General features: G+C 41.4%; 1 non-coding gene across 1 annotated transcript; it reads left to right on the forward strand.

Moving 5' to 3' along the window:
* Positions 1–3,582: 3,582 nt before the first annotated feature.
* On the forward strand, positions 3,583–3,689 carry LOC145593322 (small nucleolar RNA R71). Its single transcript, XR_014102669.1, has one exon. It is a non-coding gene; the product is annotated as a small nucleolar RNA R71 (small nucleolar RNA).
* Positions 3,690–23,495: the final 19,806 nt, after the last annotated feature.

Here is a 23,495-nt window from a genome sequence, read left to right on the forward strand (position 1 = left end):
TCTTGAATGGGTCTCTTTCATTTTTTTAGGTTTATGCCATACCATGGGTGCTGCTCTACAACTGCATACAAGTGATCATCAGGGAAAGAGTCATCTATAGGAAGAGAATTCTTACCCTCATCATACCTGATACGTGACAAGTGATCTGCCACAACGTTCTCTGCACCTTTTTTGTCTTTTATTTCAACATCAAAGTCCTAGAGTAAGAGAACCCAACAGAGTAGCCTAGGTTTTGATTCTGCCTTGGCTATCAGATACTTCAGAGTTGCATGGTCAGTAAAAACAATATCTTTAGAACCAACTAGATATGATCTAAGTTTTTCTAAAGCATAAATCACAGCAAGAAACTCCTTCTCCGTGGTCGCATAGTTAACTTGGGCTTCGTCCAAAGTTTTACTTGCATAATAAATAGCATGCAAAACCTTGTTCTTTCTCTGTCCGAGCACGGCTCCTAATGCAAAGTCACTTTCATCACAAATAATCTCGAAAGGAAGATTCCAATCGGGTGCACATATGATGGGTGTCGATATCAAAGCCTGCTTTATCCTGTTAAAAGCCTCAAGACACTCGTCAGTAAAAACAAAAGGGGCATCTTTTAGTAAGAGTTGAATTAGTGGTTTAGCAATTTTAGAAAAATCTTTGATAAAGTGACGATAAAACCCTGCATGACCTAAGAAACTTCTAACTCCCTTGACATTAACTGGAGGAGGTAATTTCTCAATCACAGAAACCTTATCTTTATCTACATGTATACCCTTATCAGATACAATATGACCAAGAACTACTCCCTCTGTCACTATAAAGTGACATTTCTCCCAATTTAATACCAAATTTCATTCTTCACATCTTTTCAAAATGTTAGCGAGATTTGCTAAGCATGCATCAAATGAAGAACCATACACACTAAAATCATCCATAAAGACTTCCATAAATAGACTCTATGAAATCAGAAAAAATGCTCATCATGCAACGTTGAAAGGTAGCGGGGGCATTACATAAACCAAAGAGATCCTACGATATGCAAAAGTACCATAAGGGCATGTAAATGTGGTCTTTTCTTGATCTTCAGGGTGAATCGGAATTTAGAAAAATCCCGAATACCCATCCAAATAGCAAAAGAATTTATGATTAGCTAACCTTTCAAGCATTTGATCAATAAAGGGGAGAGGGAAGTGGTCCTTTTTAGTGGCGATATTTAATCTACGATAGTCAATGCACATACGCCACCCTGTAACAGTTCTAGTGGGAATCAACTCATTTTTATCATTTTTAATTACAGTCATTTCACCCTTCTTAGGAACTACCTGAACAGGACTTACCCACTTTGAGTTAGAAATAGGATAGATAATACCTGCATCAAGTAATTTCATAACCTCTTTCTTGACTACTTCCTGCATATTAGGATTCAACCTTCTCTGGGGTTGAATATAGGGCTTATAGTTGTCCTCAAGATATATCCCGTGCATACAAAAATCAAGGCTAATACCCTTGAGATCATCAATACTGTACCCTATTGCCCTTTTGTGGGTTCTAAGAACCTCTAGAAGTTGGGAAGTTTGAGGGTCATCAAGTGCAGTACTACTGATCACGGGGTACAGTTCCTGCTCATCAAGAAAAACATATTTTAAATGAGAAGGGAGAGGTTTCAGTTCAGGTTTCTTCACCTCTGCAGGTTTTGATTCCTGAACCAATTTTACTACCTTCTTACTCTCTTTAGGATCGAGTTCTTCTATGGCAAGAGCTTTCTCAATGGCATCCACCTCTTTGCTCCAAATACTCACATCACTTGTAGACAAATCTCCACAAAGTATTTCTTCCAAGGGATCCCTTGCAAGAACCTGTGGTAAGCTTTCTTCACATATATCATCCATTATATCAATCACATCAATTAAACAACAATTTTCCTCTAGCATGGGTCCTTTCAAAACCTTCCCTAAATTAAAAGTGATATTATCATCTCCAACAAAAAGGGTTAGTTTACCATTTTTAACATCAATTATGGCTCCTGCAGTATGGAGGAAAGGCCTACCTAATATAATGGGAATTTGAGTATCCTCAGCCATGTCTAAAACAACAAAATCAACAGGGATAAAAAATTTACCAACTCTAACAGGGACATCCTCTAAAATACCTAAGGGGTATTTAACAGAACAATCTGACATTTACAGAGTAATATTAGTAACTTTTAAATCACCCATATTAAGTTTAGAACATATAGACGATGGCATAACACTAACAGAAGCACCCAAATCACACAATGCTTTATCAATGAAGACATTACCAATATGACAAGGGATAGAAAAGCTACCAGGATCCTTTAACTTAGGAGGGGATTTATTTTGCAGTAAAGCACTACATTGCTCTGTAAAAGCTACAGTTTCTACCTCATTAAAGGCCCTTTTCCTAGTCAGAATATCTTTCATAAATTTAGCATATGCAGGAACCTGTGTAATAAGTTCTGTAAAGGGAACTGTTACCTGCAAATTTTTCACAACCTCCAAAAACTTACCAAACTGCTTATCCAATTTAGTTTTTAATTGACGATTTGGGAATGGTAGTTTGATAACTAGTTGTTGTGCTTCCCTACTCTTCTCCTGAGTAATATCCTTCCCTGAAGTTGTTACCTGTAATGTAGTATCAGAATTGTTAGTTTTACCCTGGAGTCCTGCAGGAACATCAGGTATAACGGAATCAGGATTAGCAATTTTAATTAAATCAGATTCATCCTCTTTGGGCATAGGGGGCCCGTCGTAGTGTGAACCGCTTCTCAGGGTAATTGCATTTGCATGATCCGTAGGTGGTATTCCTTGCGATGGTAGAACTCCCTGCTAGCGAGTTTGTAGAGTAGAAGATAATTGGGCAATTTGGGTATCCATGACTTTATTATGGGCTATAATTGAGTCAATCTGTGTATCTCTACTCTCCATATGCTTTTGCATATTAGTTAACATCGCTCTAATTTCTGACAATGCAGGGTCAGAAGATGGAGTAGGGGTTTATGCTGGGGCTTTTTGGTTAAAGTGGGGATGGTAATATTTCTGCTGTGAAGGGGTTGCTTGTTGTGGTTGTTGTGGTTGTTGTGGAGGTGAAGGATTTTGAACATTGGTACTCCGATAGGATAGGTATGGATGGTTCCGGAGGCCAGGATTATAGGTGTTGGAGTATGGGTTACTTTGCCTATAGGTTTGGAAGGCATTAACCTGCTCTATAGAACTCCTGCAATCTTGCTCCCAATGTCCTACAATACCACAATTTTCACAAAAAGATTCATTAGAATTATTAGAAACAGCAGAAACATTAGCAACAGAAGTAAGAATAGCAGTACTAAGACTATCTAGTTTCTGGCAAATAGATGTAAGTTGGGCTTGCAAAATGGATACTGGATCAACATGGTGTTTGCCTTTGTTCGCAAAGCCTCTAGAATTCCCATATTGGGAATTATGTATTGCCATATCTTCAATAACTTGACCTGCATCATCAACATTAAGATTCATAAATCTACCACTAGCCGCGGAGTCTAGAATCGTCCTGGATGTATTTCCTAATCCGTTGTAAAAGGCTTGAATTAACTACCACTATGCCAGATTATGATAGGGACACTCCCTCTGCGGATCTTTGAATCTCTCCCAAGCTTCATATAGCGCTTCATCTGGCTCTTGGGCAAAATTCTGAATTGCACTTCTCAATAGAGCTGTTTTCTCTACAGGGTAATATTTGTTATAAAAATTCAAAGCAAGAGTTTCCTAGTTAGTAATACCTAGTGCAGTTCTATTCAAACCATTAAACCACAGTTTAGCTTTTCCACATAATGAAAAGGGAAAAAGAATCTCCCTGATCTGGTCCTGCGTAACCCCATTCTGTCTAATAGTATTGCAGTACTGACAGAAATCTGCAATGTGAAGATTTGGGTCTTCACCCTTGGCTCCACTGAACTGCTTCCTTTCTATCATAGTTATGAATTGGGGCTTGATCTCGAACTGGACTCCCTCGAGATCTGGAGTAGGCGAAAGGTGTGGAACATCCGTCAGGGACGGTTGCGAGTAATCCCTGAGCTTCTTAGGTGTTGTCATCTCTGATTCTGAATATGAAGGAACTTCTGAATCACTAGAATCAGTTGGCGGATCATTAGGAATATCGTTACTCCCAGAACCTGCCAGGATTTGTCTGTAGAGATTATTTTGTCTATGGAAAGAGCGCTCGATCTCATGATCGAATAGAATATAACCTGATCTGGAACCCCTAGGCATAAACAAAGAACTAAAAGACAAATATGAGAATTGCCTCAAAGAACTAACGTTCTCTGAGACAAGAGAAAATAATCTAGACTACAAAGAACAATCAGAAATAAAAAATTAAAACCGTCTCCCCGGCAACGGCGCCAAATTTTGACAGGCTAAAGTCGTATCACCTAATCAAAAATAATACCTATGTCCACTAACTATGCAGATAGGGAAGAAGGGTCGAACCACAGGGAAACGAGTTAATTTATTCCTAATTAATCAATATAATCTAAATTATCAAGTAACCAATTTGTTATTATAAAAGGGAACTAAACTACTAAGAGTATAAGTGGGAAGGAATAAAAGTAGGAGGAAAATCAATGAAATAGAAACCTAGGGCATAGGTTCACCAATAAACAATATTCCAGGGTGAAACATAACAATCAATCATCAATGCATCAATTAATCAGATCATAAAGGGCTTTCGCTACGTATTACAATCACAGAGTTAATTTACCGGTATTAAATCTCATCTCTCGAATCTCGACTTAACCATTTATAAAGTAGTCCGCCTATTGAAACTAAGCCTAAACATCAATTCTCGTCTCTCGAATCTTTAATCAATATTGCTAAAATCATACAATTAAACCAGGCCTAATCTAATTGCATAGCATTAAATCAATCAATAGGAAATTAATCAAGCATTGATAACCAACAATAATAATTTACCCCTTCAAATTATTTGTGGACCCCCATAAACCCTAGAAAGAAAACTACTCAGACAAAATCGAACATAAACTAAACAAAGCAATTAAAGGAAGCATGATGAAAGAAATAAAGTAAAATAAATGAGATTAAAGTAGAAGAAATCGTTACCAAAGTAATCGAAATTAAGAACAAAAATGGAGAACAATGCTGTAGAGAGAGAAACTAATCTAAAGCTAAGTAGAGAGAGAAAGTCTAAGAGAAGAAGTACTAAGCAAAAGCATTAAAATTGTATTTATACAATAACTCGAAATTACTCCTAAATAGAAAGTAAGTAATTGTCGAAGAAGCCTCCCTAGAAACACGCGCCCGATCAGGCGAAGGGCTGCCCGATCGGGCCCGCCTTTCCTCTTCGCCCTCTTGTTCTGAGCATCCGCCCGATCGGGCCTGGCTATATGCTGGACTTGGATTGGGCTCCATTCTTGGCCCAATCCGAATCTCCACTTCGGGTCTTGAATACTCGGTGTCCAAAAGCAATCAGTCATGCCTTTAAATGCTCGTAGTTGTGCCGCAATAATTCCGGGAAAAAGCTCCAAAGATGCAATTCCCTACAAAACTCAACCGGGACTACAAAAACACTAGAAAACACCAATTAGTAATAAAAGTGGCTCTAACGAGCCAAAAACACTACTATTTACGACCAAGGGATGGGTGTAAAACACCATATGAAGTAGACATATCAGTGAGAGCGCTAATGCCAAGAATAGGAGCTTGCTTCTTATCTTGAACTCTAGCCAACGGAATGATATGAGGTCTTGTCCCGAGCATCCAAAAGACTTGGAGAACCTTCCAAAGTAGATCCCGAGACCCCGAACAAAGCTTACAATAAAAAAAAGTAAAGCGACTAAAGTAGAAAAGACGAAAATACCCTTATATCACAAGAAAGCACAAAATAAGAGAAACGAAGAAACTAAAACATAAACGAACAAAACTAAGGATTTATTTAAAGAGAAAAGCTATAAAATAGAAGGAAAACGTCCTAAAATGCTACCATATGAGTGCCATAAATGGCACTCATCAAGTATCACCTAGTAAAGAAAAAATTTATCCCGTATAAATATAAATATCCTTTTCAAAATCTTGATAAAAATACGAAGTTTACGGTGTCACTCCCTAAAAGACCTACTAGTAACCAAGAAAATAATAAAGAAACTAAATATGAGCCATCATCTTCAGGAGAAAACGATTGAAGAATTGCAAATCTTGTTTGATAAAGAAGAAGACCCTGATAAGCTAAATGATATCATGAAAATAATTTCTGAAAAAATGATTGCGGCTGATAATGTAGTTGAGGAGAATAACTATGCTACTTTAGAGGAAGATTTATATCAACAAATGGGATTAATTAAACTAAATGATCTAGACTTTCTACCAATAGAAGTGGTTAAGCAAAAGATTGAAAATAAAATAGATAAAAGAGTAATGGATAATAATGATGTTGGAGAAGAAATTATTAATGTACACATTAATGTAAACAATGTTATCCAAAGACCTAGGTATCAAGGAGAAGGAAGTTGCACACGACCAAGATACATACCAGGGAAGACTACTCGGTTTAGTGTCAAGGTCATGCCTAACCAAATACCTAAACAAGAAGAAGTGACTCTTGAACCTATAAGTCAAACTGGTTATAAGCTTAAGTTAGATGGTATAAGATATAGACAAGATGTTTTAGATCAGTGGAAAAAGAGCAAGAGTAGTGTACTCAATTTAAACACTGAATGGACATCGGAAAATTTCTTAAACTATATTGAACATAGTTTTTGTGGCTTTGTAGAAGACTGGTATGATGGTATAGATGAAGAAGTCAAAGCTACAATAAGAGCTAGTGAATCTCCGACTAGAATGTTTAGACAATTATGTCAATACATTGAGTTAGAATTTATTAGCCCTAGAGCTGATCCTAATGAAAAACAAATGGAATATCAAAGAAAGTTAAGTAATTTGTCCATCTGTAATACGAAATATGTAGAGAACTATATTATGGAATTTGAAACATATTACTATAAAATTGGTGAAAATGAAACAAATCTTGGAATGTTCTACGATAAATTACCAAGTCCTCTAGTAAATACCAAAAATACCAAAAATGGAAAGAAAAGTTTTTAGCTAGGGATGCTTTAGTAAATAGAATTGCTTTCCTAAGAAATGGGTTGAAAAGAAATGTAGAGAGAGGTTACAGGAACTCAACAAATGAAGAGACAATTTCTCACTTGTTGGGATTTCCCAAATAACTATGGATGTGAAAGGAAAAACTATAACAGGAAAAGAAATTATAAGAAAAATAAATTTGACAGATCAAGAGGAGAAACCTATAAGAAGAAGTACTATAAACACAAATATAGAAAGCCAAGTAGGTTTTTCAAAAAAAGCAACATATTGTCCTGAGAAAAAGAAAACATGCAAGTGTTGGTCTTGTGGAGAATTAGGACATTATTCTAATGAATGTAAGAAATCTAATCACAAACTAATCGAAGCCTTAGGTAGTTGGGACTACATAGAAATACCAGAAGACAAAGCTTTAGAATTGGCTTTAAGTAATAATAAAGGAATAGTAGAAATAATAGAAGAATAAAATGATTATAATGAAGAATCTGAAGACAATGAGTTTGAAGATGAAAATTATGAAGAAATAAATAACATGATGGAAGGGGAAGTATTAGAAAACTCAGAATCAAACGATGAGGATAAAAGTAAAATGACTACAGGTCAACTAAAAAGAGTTGAGTATTCTATTGACGATAAAGACCTAGATCAAATGAACAAAGAAAGTTGGAATTTTCCCAGATCACTAAAGATAAAATATTTAAAACTTCTTTCTTTAAAACTAAAACTAAATACGTATGTGAAGAAATGGAAGGAAGTATAGTAATTGAGGATTGTGAAAAGAAAGCATCAGAAATTAATATCATAAACTGGAAAAGCATTAAGAACCATAAAGAAAAAGGAAATTATAGTTATATTTGTATTGGTGCAGTGCAAGTATACATAACTCCTTTACAAGATTTTGGTAAAAATGTTAAATGTTTAAGCTTTGTTTGTGATATTAGACATAAAGAGTTCTATGAGCAAATTATTAGTGGTATCACTTATAGCTTAAGTCAAGGAACTATAACTTATATATGTGAACCTAGATACTATGTGAGCTTAGAAGATTCATATGATCCAAAGTTTCTAGCAATCAAGTTATTAATTGATGGAGTAAACATGCATAAAGGAACTCGGCCTATATAATTAAGATGGAAGGTAGTCTATAAGTTAGTTAACACTATAGATTTATCTTTCAAGAAACAAATAGTAGATTCTTAGAAATATGAGCAAGGAGGAGGCCCTAAGAAGAAAATCACACCAATAAAAGTAACTCCTAATGAGATTGAAATTGAAAAAACTTGGGAAGAATTCTTCATGAATCCTGCAGTAAAAAATAGGTCAAGTAAGATGTTAATTGATGAAGCAGGATTAATTCATATTGGGATAACTACAAATCCTAAAATGCAGAGAAGTATGAGTCCTAGAACACCAAGTCTAAGTAGACAAAATTTAACTATAATAAGGATGAAAAAACAAGTCATTGAGAAACCCGAAGAAGATGAAGAAGAAATATTGGCTTTAATAAAAAAAGTTAAATGAAAAATATGAAGCTAAGAAAGCCTTAAAGCAACCAGCAAGACATAGTATAGATATTGGTTCATGTTCTAATTTAGAATGAAGATCCGAATAATTCTATTATTGATAAAAGAAAGGTAATTGGAAATAAAACCAAAACTATGAGTGATCCAGTATATGAAGATGAAGTCAATATGCAAATGGAAGCCTGTAATGAAATATCCAGTACTAATCCTGATAGCATTTATATTCCAATTGATATATGCATTAAAGATTATAATAAATATAAATTATGCGCATATATTGATAGTGGTTGTTCTACATGTTTTGGGAAAAGGTCATTATTCCTAGAATTCTTGTGGAAAAAGGCTAGAACTCCTATGCGAGTTAGAATTGCTAAAAATAGTGTCATGATGCATAAGGAAATAATTAAAGAATTACCAATAGAAATTGAAGGAGTTCAATGTGTTATTCCGATTTTATGGGCTACTGATCAACCTAGTCATGATATGATAATAGGAAATAACTTTCAAAGGTTATACTCTCCCTACACGCAAACCATTGATCAAATAATCTTTACTATTAATGGTCATTTTGTTCCTATACAAAAAATAACAAAGGCTTATACCCATTAAACTATGGAATTTGCGCGCAGCCAGCGTGGTGATAGGGTTACACCTACACAACAAGAGGTTGCACTTAGAATTTCTGAGTGTGATTTATCATTAATAGATCAGATAAATAAGCAGCAAGAAAAATTATGTGAAAAATTGTATTCAACAAATCCATTAGAACATTGGGAAAAGGATAAGGCATTTGCTAAGATAACTCTAACAAATCCTAATAAAATTATTAGAGTAAGACAAATGGTTTATATTTACCAAGATGTATTAAAATTTGATTAACAAATAAAAGAATTGCTGAATAAAAAGTTGATTAGGAATAGCAAAAGTCCTCATAATAGTCCAGCATTCATGGTAAGGAATCATGCAGAAGAAAAAAGAGGTAAAGCTAGAATGGTCATTAATTATAAACAGCTAAATGACAATACTGTCTTTGATGGCTATTACATTCCTAATAAAACTGTGTTATTTAATAGAATACAAGGAGTCACATGGTTTTCTAAGATGAATTGTAAGAGTGGCTATTGGCAAATTAAAATGGAAGAAGAAAGCATTGCATTAACTGTATGTAGTGCCCCTCAAGGGAATTATGAATGGTTAGTAATGCCTTTTGGATTAAAAAATGCTCCACGGATATTTCAAAGAAGAATGGATAATATTTTTAGAGAACTTAATCATTGTTGTTTGGTTTACATAGATGATATTTTAATATTCTCAAAAGATTTAGAACAACATATGAATGATCTTAAGGCGGTAACCCAAAAATGTGCTGAGCATGGTATAATCCTTGGAAAAGATAAATGCATTTATGCTAAACACGAAATTGAGTTTCTAGGATTAGAGATTAAAGCAGGACCAATAATATTGCAAAAACATATTCTGGAAAAGATTGAAAATTCCCAGATAAAATTGAAGATAGAAAACAACTAAAAAGATTTCCAGGATGTTTAACTTATGCTTCTGGTTTCATAGAAAATCTTGATCTGTTAAGAAAACCATTACAACAAAAACTCAAGAAAGAAATAACTTGGAACTGGAAGGGAAGTGATTCCAAAATTGTTCAAGATTTAAAAGCTATGTGTAAAGATCTTCCTGTACTAACACTACCTACTAGTGAAGATGATTTAATCCTTGAAACAGATGCTAGTAATGAGCACTGGAGTGTTGTGTTAAAAATCAAAGAAGGAGAAAGACTCTGTAGATATAGCAGTGGAAGTTTTAATAAATCTGAATTAAATTATCCTACCATGCAAAAGGAAATCCTTGCAGTCATTAGAGGGATCGAGAATTTCTTAATTTTCTTAGCCCCTAAACAGTTCTTAATAAGAACAGATTGCAAAGGCATACTTGATTTTGTTAAAAAGAAATTGTCTAATATGCAAGCGCAAGGGAGACTCCTGCGTTGGCAATTATGGCCTAACCAATTCTCTTTTACTGTTGAACATATATAGGGATCGAAGAATTCTTTGGAAGATAGTCTAACTAGAGAATTAGCCAATGGCAAAGAAGCACAAGACATCAGAAAAACCTCCTGCCCATCAACTAGAAAAGATGGAGGCAGAGAGAAAAACTCTTATTGAAGAAACAGATAAAGCAATGGAGCAGTTTTCACCCTCCACTTGGGCCTTGATGGAGGCCATGATTGTTTCATCAAAAGAGAGATCTTGAGATGGTTTGATTAAGAGTTGTCATGTAGCAATTCGAAGGTTCCTAATGTACGAAGTAATGGTCATCATCCTGCGACTCATTCCAGATATTCAGAATATAATACTAAATAAAATAAAAGATAACGATTTTAGATTCTGGTACGATTTAGTTGTATCAAGGTCATACAAGTTGTATGATGTCTATGATATATGGGGAAGTAGAATAATGTTCAACACCAATTCCAGAGTGGGTACCGTGTCAATTCATCCACAATCTCTGGAATGGAGGACACCATATGTGGCAGAGCACTACAAAGCTTGGGATTATGGAATTCCATAGCATTGTACCAGTTCCTGATAATAATACTACTTTCGTTGAGAAGCTCACAAAATTTCAGAGGTACATATTTATGAGAATTTATGAGGCAACAAGATACAAAAGAAGAGTTAAACAAGTCCAAGTGCAAAGTGCAAACATTGAAATTGTTCAAGGAAAAGTTAGCTCTACACATTTCCTGATCATGTTTGAAGATGTTCATCGCAAAGTCAAAGATCCAATCTGTATCTACCAGAGACAAGTAAAAGATCCTACGGAGGCAAGAGCTTATGGATTTTTCTATATTGCTCGGTATCTTAACCAGTTCATAGCGATGAAGGAAAAACCACCGTGTTTGGGGTATTTTTACCCTAAACACTTGGACCAATGAGGGCCTGCCACGTGTCAAAGGCTGGCAAGTCACCTCTAACCAATCCCCAGCTAACACGTGGCACTCCCAGATCAATTCTCAAAATTGCGGCCTTCAAGGGCCCAATTCCCCAAATCCGCACTTTTGCGGCGCAACCCACCTGCCCTAGGTCAGACTGACCTAGTGGAGGGCACTTTTCCCCATGACCCCATAAATAGGGAGATATTCCCTCATTTTGGGGACAATTGACAATCATTTATTACATCCATTTTCTCTCACGTCAGAGAATATCTGAGCTTGGAATCCAAGCAGATCCCCACCTTAAATTCCGCACTTTTTATCCTTCTTCAAGTTACTAACTTGACCGTTGGAGGCGGAGCTCCACCCAACCGGAGTCTCCGTTGATTTTACAGGTACAAAGCCAGTCGGACCAGTCTTCGAGATGTAACTCTCCCGAGGGACAAAAACACCCAAAACATTTGGCGCCGTCTGTGGGGAAAGTACCTCAAGATGGTTCAAGATTCTATACCGATTCCTAACTCTACTACTCTGCAGCCTGTTACCCAACTGGGTAACCTTGATAATGTTCAACTGGTTATTCACCCGGGTAGCTTTGGAATTCCTCGGCTTTCTTCCCAGCCTCAGCCGGAGGTCTTTACTGAGGAGGAAGATGATGAGGATGATGATGTGGAGACCTATACAACCAGGGATGGCTCCCTCATCTCTAAGTCCATGCGTTCCAGGGATTAACTAGACCAGGCGGGTCCAAGTAGGCGGCCCTCTGGGCGGCCAGAAGGGGAAACCCGGAAGGCCAGAGGAGAAGCTCCAGTCACCCGGGATGAGCTCATGAAATTCATGAACTCCTTCAAGGGTGAAATCAAGGAGATGATCAACAAGAGCAAGGCTGGCTCTAGCAAGGGTTAGCCGGCTAAAAAGACTCCCTCTGTCGGGAGGAAGAAGCAGTCAGGGACAGGCAGCCAACTCCTCATCCCAGGGTGAAGGCAGCCGCAAAACTTGACTGGGCTAAAATTCTGTTGCCCAAGAGGCAGGCCCGGCAACAACAGCCGGAGGCTAACAAGGTGTCTGCCTTCGACGCTCGACATATCATTGAGCGGAGGAGACAGCAGCAGTTGTCTGAGTCGGCTTCTACATCAAGTTTTCCAGACAGCTTCAGAGAAACTTCTGCAAGGAACTCATTATCCTTGCATGAGAGTCGGACAGGTGGCAAGACTTTCAACACCGAACCTCAACTCATGATAGGGTCTATGCCATACGCACCCCAGGTGCAGTATGGGTAATATGGCCTCCAATTTATGCAGCTACCCCCATTCGGAGGTTAGGCGGCATACAACAATGTCCAGCCACTAGACTGGCAGCTCCGGCTGCTGAAGCTTGGTGAACAGCCTTCTGCGTTCGCCAAGAATATAACCGAGGCGGCCCAGCCGGCCAAGGTTAAGAATGTGTTGGTGGGTACTTATGATGGTACCACCAACCCTGAAGACCACCTAATGGCATACACCAACCTTATGTGTTTACAGGGTTGGGACGATGCCACCTGGTGTCGTTGTTTTCCGGCTACATTGAAGGGCATTGCCCAACAATGGTTTGGCAACTTGCCAGCCGAATCTATTGATTGCTTCAAGAAGCTAGCCTTCTTGTTTGCCACCAACTTCTCAATGAACATCCCTGCTAAGAAAACAAGTTTAGACTTGAGCACCATTAAGCAGGGAGAGAGAGAAGGGCTACGCTCATATGTCAAGCGGTTCAACCTGATCAGAATCTAGATCTAGGGGCTGTCTGACGAGGTAGCATTTACAGACTTCTTTAAGGGTCTGAGAGACGAGTCGAACTTCAAGTCCGACCTTGTCAGAAAAGGGGCATTTACGCTGCAGGCGACCCTGAGGGAGGCGGAAAGCTATATTCAAGCAACCGACCTCTACACGCCTGGCAGCCAGTCGGACTCCAAGAAGTCCGACAAGCAAAAAGAGAGCCGGTCTGCTCAGCCGGCAAAGAAAAAAGAAGAGAGCAAGAAAAGAAAAGAAGTCTTGGCGGTCAGTGATTCTGAGCAGCCGTCCCAGAAGAAGAAGAAGGAGTTTAAACCGTACATTCCCCGGTACGAATTTAACAAAGACTGCAATTCCATCCTCATGGAGGTAAAGTACCGGCTGTCTATTGAGAAGCCGAATCTAATGAAGAGTTCAGTCCAATCACGGAACAAGAACAAATACTGCCAATTCCATGAGGAGGTAGGCCATGACACCAACGACTGCTTCAATCTTCAGCAGGCGTTGGATCGTCTGGCTGACAAAGGGATGTTGAAGTCTTACATTTCTAAGTCCCCAGCCGGGGCAAAGAAGAAAAATAAGGGTCAGTCCTCCAAGACAACCCACCAGCCTACTAGTAGCTCGGATACCGATAAGGATCCAGTCTACACTATAGCAGGCGGATTCTCATGTTGTGGCCCTACCATCCGGGGCACCAAAAGCCATCTTCGAAAGATGGACAAGGATAATGACGAGCAGGCGTCTGCCAGTTCCACCTTCCCAGACGTTCTCATTACTGAGAAGGACAGGGGCAGCGTCCGCCGTCCGCATGACGACCCAGTCGTCATTGAATGTAAGGTTGCCAACCAATTGGTTGGACATATCCTTATTGCTACCGGCAGCTCGTCGGACATCATCAACCTCCGGTGCTTGCAGAAGCTGAAATACAACTCCAGCAGCATACATCCGGTCACCCACCCCTTGGTTGGTTTTGGGGGTGGGATGGTCTACCCAGCCGGAAGAATTGACTTACCCATTCGGCTGGGAGAAAAAGGCCAGGGACGACATATTGTCGTCAGATTCTTGGTCGTTGAGGAGTTGACCGCCTACAACATTATTCTTAGCAGGCCAACCCTCAACGAAGCCAAGGCGGTAATCATCCCGTCTCTCATGCTCATCAAGTATGAGCGGGATGATGGCTCTGTTGGTTCCCTGAACGGGGATCAGAAGACAGCTCGGGAGTGCTACCTCTCAGCCGTCAAAGATACTGTGGCCGCAGAAGGCCAAGGGAAGGAACCAATAGACCTTGACAATGTCAAGGATGCCAGTCCACCCCCACCAGCAGCCGGAAAGAAAAGGAAAGCTGCACAGCTGGTGGAGGTGAAAAAAGAAAAGAAATAGCAATCACTGACCGGCGAACGGTTAGAAGAGCTCCTTCCCCAACCGGCTGGTGAAAGTATTGATCTTGCTCTGGATGACAGCTGTCCAGAGCGAACTGTAAAGGTTAGGACGATTGCTCATGCTGTTCTGGGTGAAGATTTGCACCTTCTGCTGAAAGAATTCAAAGACATTTTTGCCTTTGAAGTGGAAGAGATGCCTGGCATCAGCCCGGATCTCGCTGTCCACAAACTCGCCGTGGATCCAAGAGTGAAGCCCATCCGGCAAAAGAAAAGAAATCACGGCGCGGAAAGAAGTCAGGCGGCAGCTGCCGAAGTAAAAAAGCTGCTGGATTCTAGGTTCATTCGGCCATGTAATTTCCCCGACTGGGCGGCGAATGTTGTGCTTGTAAAGAAGCCGAATGGTACCTGGCGGATGTGTGTAGATTACACATACCTCAATAGGGCATGCCCGAAGGATAGTTATCCACTTCCAAAGATTGATAGCTTAGTCGATTCTACAGCCGGTCATGCCTTGATGAGTTTTATGGATGCCTATTCCGGCTTCCATCAGATACCCCTATGGAAAAAAGATCAAGAGAAGACGGCCTTCGTCACTGATCAGGGGTTATTCTGTTATACTGTGATGCCGTTTGGCTTGAAGAATGCGCCAGCTACGTTCCAACGGATGATTAATACAATCTTCATTAATTAAATTGGGAGGAACGTAGAGGCATATATTGATGACATGATAGTCAAATCCAAGCAGCAGGCGGATCACCTTGCTAATCTCCGAGAAACCTTCACCATACTCAGGCGGCATAAGGTTATGTTGAATCCTAAGAAATGCGTCTTTGGTGTTGAGTCTGGGAAGTTTCTCGGATTCCTGATTGATCAAAGGGGGATAGAGGCTAACCTTGAGAAGATACAGGCGGTGATTGACATGAAGTTACCCTACACTGTCAAGGAAGTTCAGAGACTCACCGGTTGCCTGACCGCATTGGGGAGGTTCCTCAGCCGGTCAGGTGAAAAATGCCTTTACTTCTTCCAATCAATCAAGAAGAAGACTAGGTTTGAATGGGGGGATGATGTTGAGGCGCCTTCCAGAAATTGAAAGAACACTTGCACTCTTTTCCAAGGCTTGTTAGTCCTTTGCCTAGAGAAACGTTGTACATGTACCTAGCCGTCTCAAATCATGCCCTCAGTGCTGTTCTCCTTGCTGAACGAGACGGTATCCAGCTCCCGGTATATTTCATTAGCCATGTGTTAAAGAATGCTGAACTCCGGTACCCCATGGTTGAAAATTTTGGTCTTGCTCTATATATGGCCTTCAAAAAGCTGAAGCCATACTTTCTAGCACATCCGGTTGTAATTTACACCGACCAGCCCCTCAAGCGGCCAATGTCTACCTTGGAGTCATCCGGGAGAATGTTAAAGTGGGCTATTGAAATGCAAAGTCTTGAAATCACCTATGAACCAAGGAAGGCAGTGAAAGGTCAGGCGTTTGCCGACTTCATTGTTGAAATGATTCGACCGGTTCCTCCGGATAATATTGCTCAGGTTTGGAAGGTGTATGTAGATGGGAGCTCTACAAAGAACGGTTGTGGTGCAGGCATTATCTATGAATCTCCGGAAGGAGATAAGTTTGAGTATGCACTACGGTTCAAGTTTCAGGCCTCAAACAATGAGGCAGAGTATGAAGCCCTGCTAGCCGGAATCCGCATGTGTAAGGCAGCAGGGGCAACAAAGATTAACGCCTTCTCTGATTCTCAGTTGGTCGTTAGCTAGTATGAGGGAAAATATGAAGCAACTTACCCAGCTATGACCAAATATCTTCAGGCCGTCAAAGAAGAGGCTGGGTCACTGGAAGAGTTCCGACTGAGTCAAGTGCCCCGGTCAGATAACAACCAGGCGGATGCATTGTCAAAATTGGCATCCTCCGCCTGCCATGATAAGCCTCGGTCAGTCTTTTGGGAAGTTCTGGAAAAAAGAAGTATATATGAAGAGCCCATTGGAATTCTAGACCGAAGTTCTACCTGGATGGATGGCATCCGGGCGTATCTAACAGCCGGCACGCTCCCTGATTCACCACAGGAAGCAGCCGTCATGAAGAAGAGAGCAGCTAACTTCGAGATGAGAAACGGAGAACTCTTCAAGGCTGGATTTCTCAAGCCCTTGCTGAAGTGTGTTACCCCGGAAAAGGGGAAAGAGGTTCTCGAAGAGCTGCATGCGGGATTTTGCGCCTCCCACATAGGCGGCAAGTCCCTAGCCGTTAGAGCCAGGCGGCATTATTTTTGGCCTACCCTTAAGGCAGACGCCAAGGAATTTGTGAAGAAATGTGACAAATGCCAAAGGTTTGGCAAGCTTATACATTGCCCGGCTACTGATCTGATGGCAATCCACAGCCCAGTCCCGTTTGCTAAATGGGGGATGGACATTTTGGGTCCTTATACGCCTGCTCCATGCGAAAAGCGCTATATTTTGGTGGCTGTGGATTACTTCACCAAGTGGGTGGAGGCGGAGGCAGTTAAGAATATCAAGACAAAGGATGTTATCTCTTTCATTTGGAAGAACATTATCACCCGATTTGGGGTACCTATGTCTATGGTATTTGATAATGGCCCTCAGTTTGAGACGCCCCAGCTCAAGACTTGGTTGGGAGATCAAGGGATCTCAAGTTACTTTGCCTCAGTCGGCCGTCCTCAAGCAAATGGCCAGGTTGAGGCTTTCAACAAACTCATCTCAGACGACATAAAAAAGAAAATTGAAAGAGCCGGTGGTTTATGGGCAGAAGAATTGATTCATGTCCTATGGGCCATCCGGACAACTGCCAAAGGGTCAACCGGGGAAACTCCATTTCTCATGGTGTACGGTGCTGAAGCCGTCTTGCCCATTGAACACTATGAGCCCACGCTCAAAGTGATGCTCTATGATGAAGAGGCAAATTGGGAGGCCATGCGGCTGGCATTGGACTCCCTCCCGGAACGCAGGGGCAATGCTGCCTTGCGTCATGAGATTTACCGTCTGAGAATGACCAGAGCCTATAACAAAAGAGTACACAAACGCCCTTTGAAAGTGGACGATTTTGTGTTACGCAAAATGGAGGCAACCGGTAGGGCCAATGAGCTTGGAAAGCTAACTCCAAATTGGGAAGGCCCCTACCGGATCTATGAAGAAGTAAGAGATGGCACCTACCGCTTGGAAACCCCAGACGGTAGACGCCTGCCTAGAACTTGGAATGTAGACAACTTGAAAAAGTACTACTCCTGAGACTTGTAAATTTTTGTAACAAAGAGTATTAATGAAAAGTGATTTTTTGTTTTCAATTATGTTTGTTCTTAGTTCCGTCTGGGTTTTCCCCATACGGGTCATTTTCTTAAAGGGACAATGTCTAAGTTTTAGTATCCCACTTAAACTTCTGAATGACATGAGGCCAATGGCCAGATAACTAACTAAGTTTGAAACTTAGTATTAAATTCAAATGTCCATAGTGACACGCGGCCTATGGCCAGATCCTAAAGCTAGGCACAAAACTGCCTAGTGGCTACGCAGCCGGTCTCCAACTAGACCAGAGGCCAATGGCCGGATGGTTGTCTTTTTCATAAAATCGCCTATCCCAACATGGATAAAGGCGTCCGGCGACACCCCTCCGGGTGCAATCGTCGCAGAGAACAGCCTACCTGCTTGTTCTACGTATCCATACAGACGGCGAAGATTGCACGGCTAAATTAGCCAACTCATAGCCGTCTGACTTGAATTGCTCCTAAGAGCGTTTAAGACTGTGAACTTCCGGATGTCCCTAGACATCAGCTGGAGTATTATCACAAGCTCTTAGGATTATTACGTACCCCCCCCCCCCCAATTCGGGCAAAACTTTTCGTGTAATAGCTATGATTGTTACCCAGATGGCCAAACACCGCCTGGGGCAGAGGTTGTGTACCTGTTATTTGTCCGGTTGTGTACTTGGTTTGGGGCAATCACCATTGTGATTGATTGTCTTACAAACATCTCATACTCTCTAAAGTATAAGAAGTTTTCAAGACAATCAATCAGTTTCAGATGAAACCAACCACACAGCCGTCCAGGGGCAAGGACAGCCGGATTTATACTTGCCGCATGCTTTTCATAAGTTTGGCAAAATCACAAGTATATATGCAAAAGTGACAAATTGAAAAAATTGTGCAAATATGAAAAACCGACTGAGTCGGTATACTTCATAATTAGTTGAAATTGGCACAAAGGCCAAAATAATTGTTAATCGGAATCACATCCGGTGAAGAAACCAATGTTACCCGACTCCACAGTCGGTAAAAATACATAACATACTCGGCACACAGGCCGGAAAGACAAAGAAATTTGGCATACTTCCGTAAAAATACAAGAAAAGGAGAGCTACTTAGTGGGCTGCTCCGGCTGGACCTGGCCTACAGGGGGAACTCTCTGCGGATCAGCAGCCTCTTCAGGCTGGACATCCTTGTTGCCCTGTTCCCCCTCTTCCTCCTCCGGCTCCTCGTCATCCGAGACCTCAGCCCCCTGCTCAGCTGCCCAAACCTTGAAGCGAGGTGGAGCTGGGTCACCAAGGACTTCGGCATCGTACACCGCAGTGGCGTATTCATACCGAAGTTTGTACACCTCGAAGTCAACATCCGGGTGGAGGAGCTGCCAAGCCATTTTCAGGCGGACTTCATTATCCCGCTCATTTTCATTGATGAGCCGGCTCTGCTCAGCGTCGAGCTCCTCTTTGTGCTTGGCCTTCAGGGTGGCCAGCTCAGCAACCAGCCGGGAGTTATCCTTCTGGAGATTCACATACTCCTTATCGGCTCCCTCTAAGGCCCTGAGATCCGAACCGGCATTTTTCAGCTGCAGCTCAAGATCATTGATCTGGTTGTTAGCCACGATGTTAGCAGCCATTAGGGTCTTGATTAGCTCCTCATGTTTCAACCCCACTACTTTAATGGCAAGATCAGACATATAATATGCATATTCTGCAGAGTTGAGGTTTTGTTGAGCCCTCTTCTTGGCATCATTTACCTCATCTTGTTTTTTCCTGAAGGGCACCCGGAGCCCATCCACCCGGACCATAACCTACATAGGGTCAGTCGGAAAATCAAACAAAAAAAAAAGAAAGAAGAATGAAACGAAAAGAAGTCAAGTGTCAAGTCCAACTTACCTCCGCCAGCTGACCTAGGATTTGGTCAAAATCTACCTCATGGCGGTTGGGGATGGAGTTCTTCTCCGACTGGGTGAGAGTTCTCACCATTCTCTTTGCAAACCCCGCCATGTCCAGGGGCCCAGAAGTAGCATCTGCACCATAAGAAGTACTCGGTGAGAGACTAGCAGCGTATTTGGCATTCATTCTTTGCCGGCTGCTAACTGACCCCCCGGAAGGGTCAACCATTGTCTTGACTCTCATAAAGTCAAGCGGCCAAGGAATCTCAATTTTACCCTTTGGCGCCAGCTCTCTCCGTCTCCTCCCCTCCGGCTGCAGCACCACCTGCAGCTTTGAGTGGCTCGCCACTCTTTGATGTCTTTGGGGCATCCGGCTTTTTCTTGCCTTCTCTCTCTGAGCTTTCACTCAAAGACTTCAGGGCGGCGGGGCTCTTGCCTCCAGTTGTGGGGTGGTCTTTGGCAGTAGAGCCAGAGACCGATGAGCTTTTCCTCCCGACTTTGGCAGCCGGTGTTCTCAGCTACTCATCCCCAGGTCTTTTGAAGACCTTTGTAATGGACCGGGGGAGGATGCCAGTAGGAGCCTGCAAAACAAACTGAAAGTTAGTCATCCGGCATCAAAGGAACTTGGATAAATTCAAGACAAAATATATGGATGATCTTACCCCGCCTTTCTTGGCCTCCTTGGCCTCTGCGGCTGCCTTTTTCGCCAGCACCGACTCCTTGCGGAGCTGTGCGGCAGACCCATCCCCCAAGGACTCAGTTCTAGTCTTGAAAAACTTCGGCTCTATTATTTGCTCCCTGGCCTTGGTAGACAGAGTCGGGCGCACGCATTTCTGGCCCACCAAAGCCGGCTTTGGTGGGCCAGAAATGCGTGCGCCCGACTCTGTCCCCCCAAGCCATTACAGCATCAGCAGGCGGGACTATGATATCCCATCCCTCTCCAAAGGGATGTTGCTGCTTGAAGGCCTTGAAGCCACTTTCCAAGAAAGAGATATCTCCCGACCGCATCCTGGTCCTCATAGGATCCAGATTTTCTACTACTTTTGCTGAACGGCGATACGCCTGAGCAAGGTCCTCTTAATCAGAGCCGGATGCCTCGGCCTCTGACCTCTTAGCGGCTTCGCCGTCTGAGTTATTTTGTTGCTCTGGAGAGGAGGCGGCTTCCTCACCGTCTCCCTCTTCTATTTCGTTACTGGAGGAAGTGGAGGGGGCATCCTCCTGGGAGTCGCTTTGCTCATTAGGACCTTCATAGTCCTCTTCTCTCACAACTTCATCAGTGGGCACTTTCCTAGTGCGCCGCCACCTGGGTTTGGTAGCCGTTTGTTTTACTCTAGCCATTGTGTCCTGCACAGACACAGAGAGGAAGGAAGCCGGAGATGAGCAAAGCATTTCTGAAACTCCAGACAAGGCACCCCCGGTTCTAGACTCAGCCGTACCAGGAGACCGGCTGAATGTCCTAGGCAGTGCCGTGTGTGCGGATGGAGAGTCCATTTTATTTTTTGAAAAAACTAATGTATACAGCTGGAAATTAATGTATACAAGCTAAAAGAAGAAAAAACTGAAAGAAGGGAACGAATAGTTACCTTGCTTTAAGTTCTAAAAATCTGAAAACAAGCAACAACCGGTGACCGGGTGACTTTGAGAAAGCACGCGGAGATCTTGAATTTGCAAGAACGCAACCGGGATTAGAGCACCTCTCTCTAGAATCTCTCTTTCTCTCTCTAAAAAGTCAATGAAATTTGAAAAGTGAAGAGGAGAGAGGGAGGGGGGAGGGTAAATCCCTATTTATAGGGGGTGAAACGGTAGAATCCCCGTCACACCTCCGTTAAAAGAGCCGTTTTTACTGATTCACCTTTCACGGGTGGACACGTGTCACAGGCGCCACGTGGCCTGCCACGTGCCACCTGTGAGGGGCAAATGTTTTGGGTATTTTTACCCTAAACACTTGGACCAATGAGGGCCTGCCACGTGTCAAAGGCTGGCAAGTCACCTCTAACCAATCCCCAGCTAACACGTGGCACTCCCAGATCAATTCTCGAAATTGCGGCCTTCAAGGGCACAATCCCCCAAATCCGCACTTTTGCGGCGCAGCCCACCTGCCCTAGGTCAGACTGACCTAGTGGAGGGCACTTTTCCCCATGACCCTATAAATAGGGAGATATTCCCTCATTTTGGGGACAATTGACAATCATTTATTACATCCATTTTCTCTCAAATCAGAGAATATCTGAGCTTGGAATCCAAGCAGATCCCCACCTTAAATTGCGCACTTTTTATCCTTCTTCAAGTTACTAACTTGACCGTTGGAGGCGGAGCTCCACCCAACCGAAGTCTCTGTTGATTTTGCAGGTACAGAGCCAGCCGGATCAGTCTTCGAGTTGTAACTCTCCCGAGGGACAAAAACACCCAAAACACACCGGTCATAATACATGTGGGAAATACCACAATAGTAGCACCAGAATGGTTAACAAATTATTTAGAGGAAGGAGTATTACATGGAAAATCTGTGTATGATTATCTTGAACAAGTTGAAGTTGGGACATATTATCGTTAGAAGGAAAAGAGAACTTATTGGAAATCTTTGTCACATGGGATGAATCCTATGCTGCCAAATGTGTGATGGATCTCGGTTTAGAAGAAGACAACCAAATGTATGTCCATTATGAAGATAGTAAGGACAGTAAAAGTGGTCTATAAGATATGATGGAGTCTTGAGCCCACACCAAAAATAATGTATTCTACTTTTACTGTTGTAGCACGTTTTATTTATTTTAAAGAATCTTTAGAAAAGCAGGGAACGATATTCACTTGCTGAGTCATGGTTTTCTGTAAACCATAGAATGTGTCGGTGACCTTTGTGAGCCTTCCCCTATATAAAGGGCATTAGGCAAAGAAGTGCAGGCAGGCTTGAAGTGAGTTGGCTAGAGCATTTCTGAAAACAAGAAAATTCTCTAGAAAAAATCCTCACCTTAAGAGACAGATTAGTTCCTTTCAAAAGGGAACGTTATCCTATCAAAACTTATGTCACAGATAAGTTATTTTTATGTTTAAAAGTATCATCACAAATACAATAGAGATTGTTTGAGTAGAGACTACCATCTAATGTAGGAAACGAATTAGACCTGTGTTGTGCCTGATCTAAGGAAGACGGGGTTGGGGTTAGCTACCTTGGTAAAGCCGGAAGCTCGGAACGCCGGAGGTTCCATTGTCGACTAAGTTCAGGTATTGGTCAAAACTCTCTAAGTAAAACATTCTACATTGCGAAGCATGGTAGGCTATTAAATATAAACACTAATTTGTTTAAGATATAAGTAGTAAAGTGGTGATAACTAGTACCAATAAAAGTCATTTAAGTGATTATCAAATCGAATTATAGTAAAAATCAGTGTATTATTAAAAACTGTTATTTTAAATTAAGATGATGTTATTAATTTATCAAATACTGCTATTGATTTATTAAGTACTGTTATTTACCTTAAAAAAAAAAAAAAAAAAAAAAAAAAAGACTGACGTCACTTGGTATTGGGCGAGGTGACCTATACCGGGTAGCGGTCCATCATTCCCCCAACTACTATATATTAATCACACCTTCCTCCGCAAATACACCTACAAGTATATGTTCCCATAAACCATGTTACGCC

This window comes from Chenopodium album, chromosome 18 (genome assembly GCF_948465745.1).
Source record: "Chenopodium album chromosome 18, dcCheAlbu1.1, whole genome shotgun sequence".
In the NCBI taxonomy this organism is placed as follows: Eukaryota; Viridiplantae; Streptophyta; class Magnoliopsida; order Caryophyllales; family Amaranthaceae; genus Chenopodium; species Chenopodium album.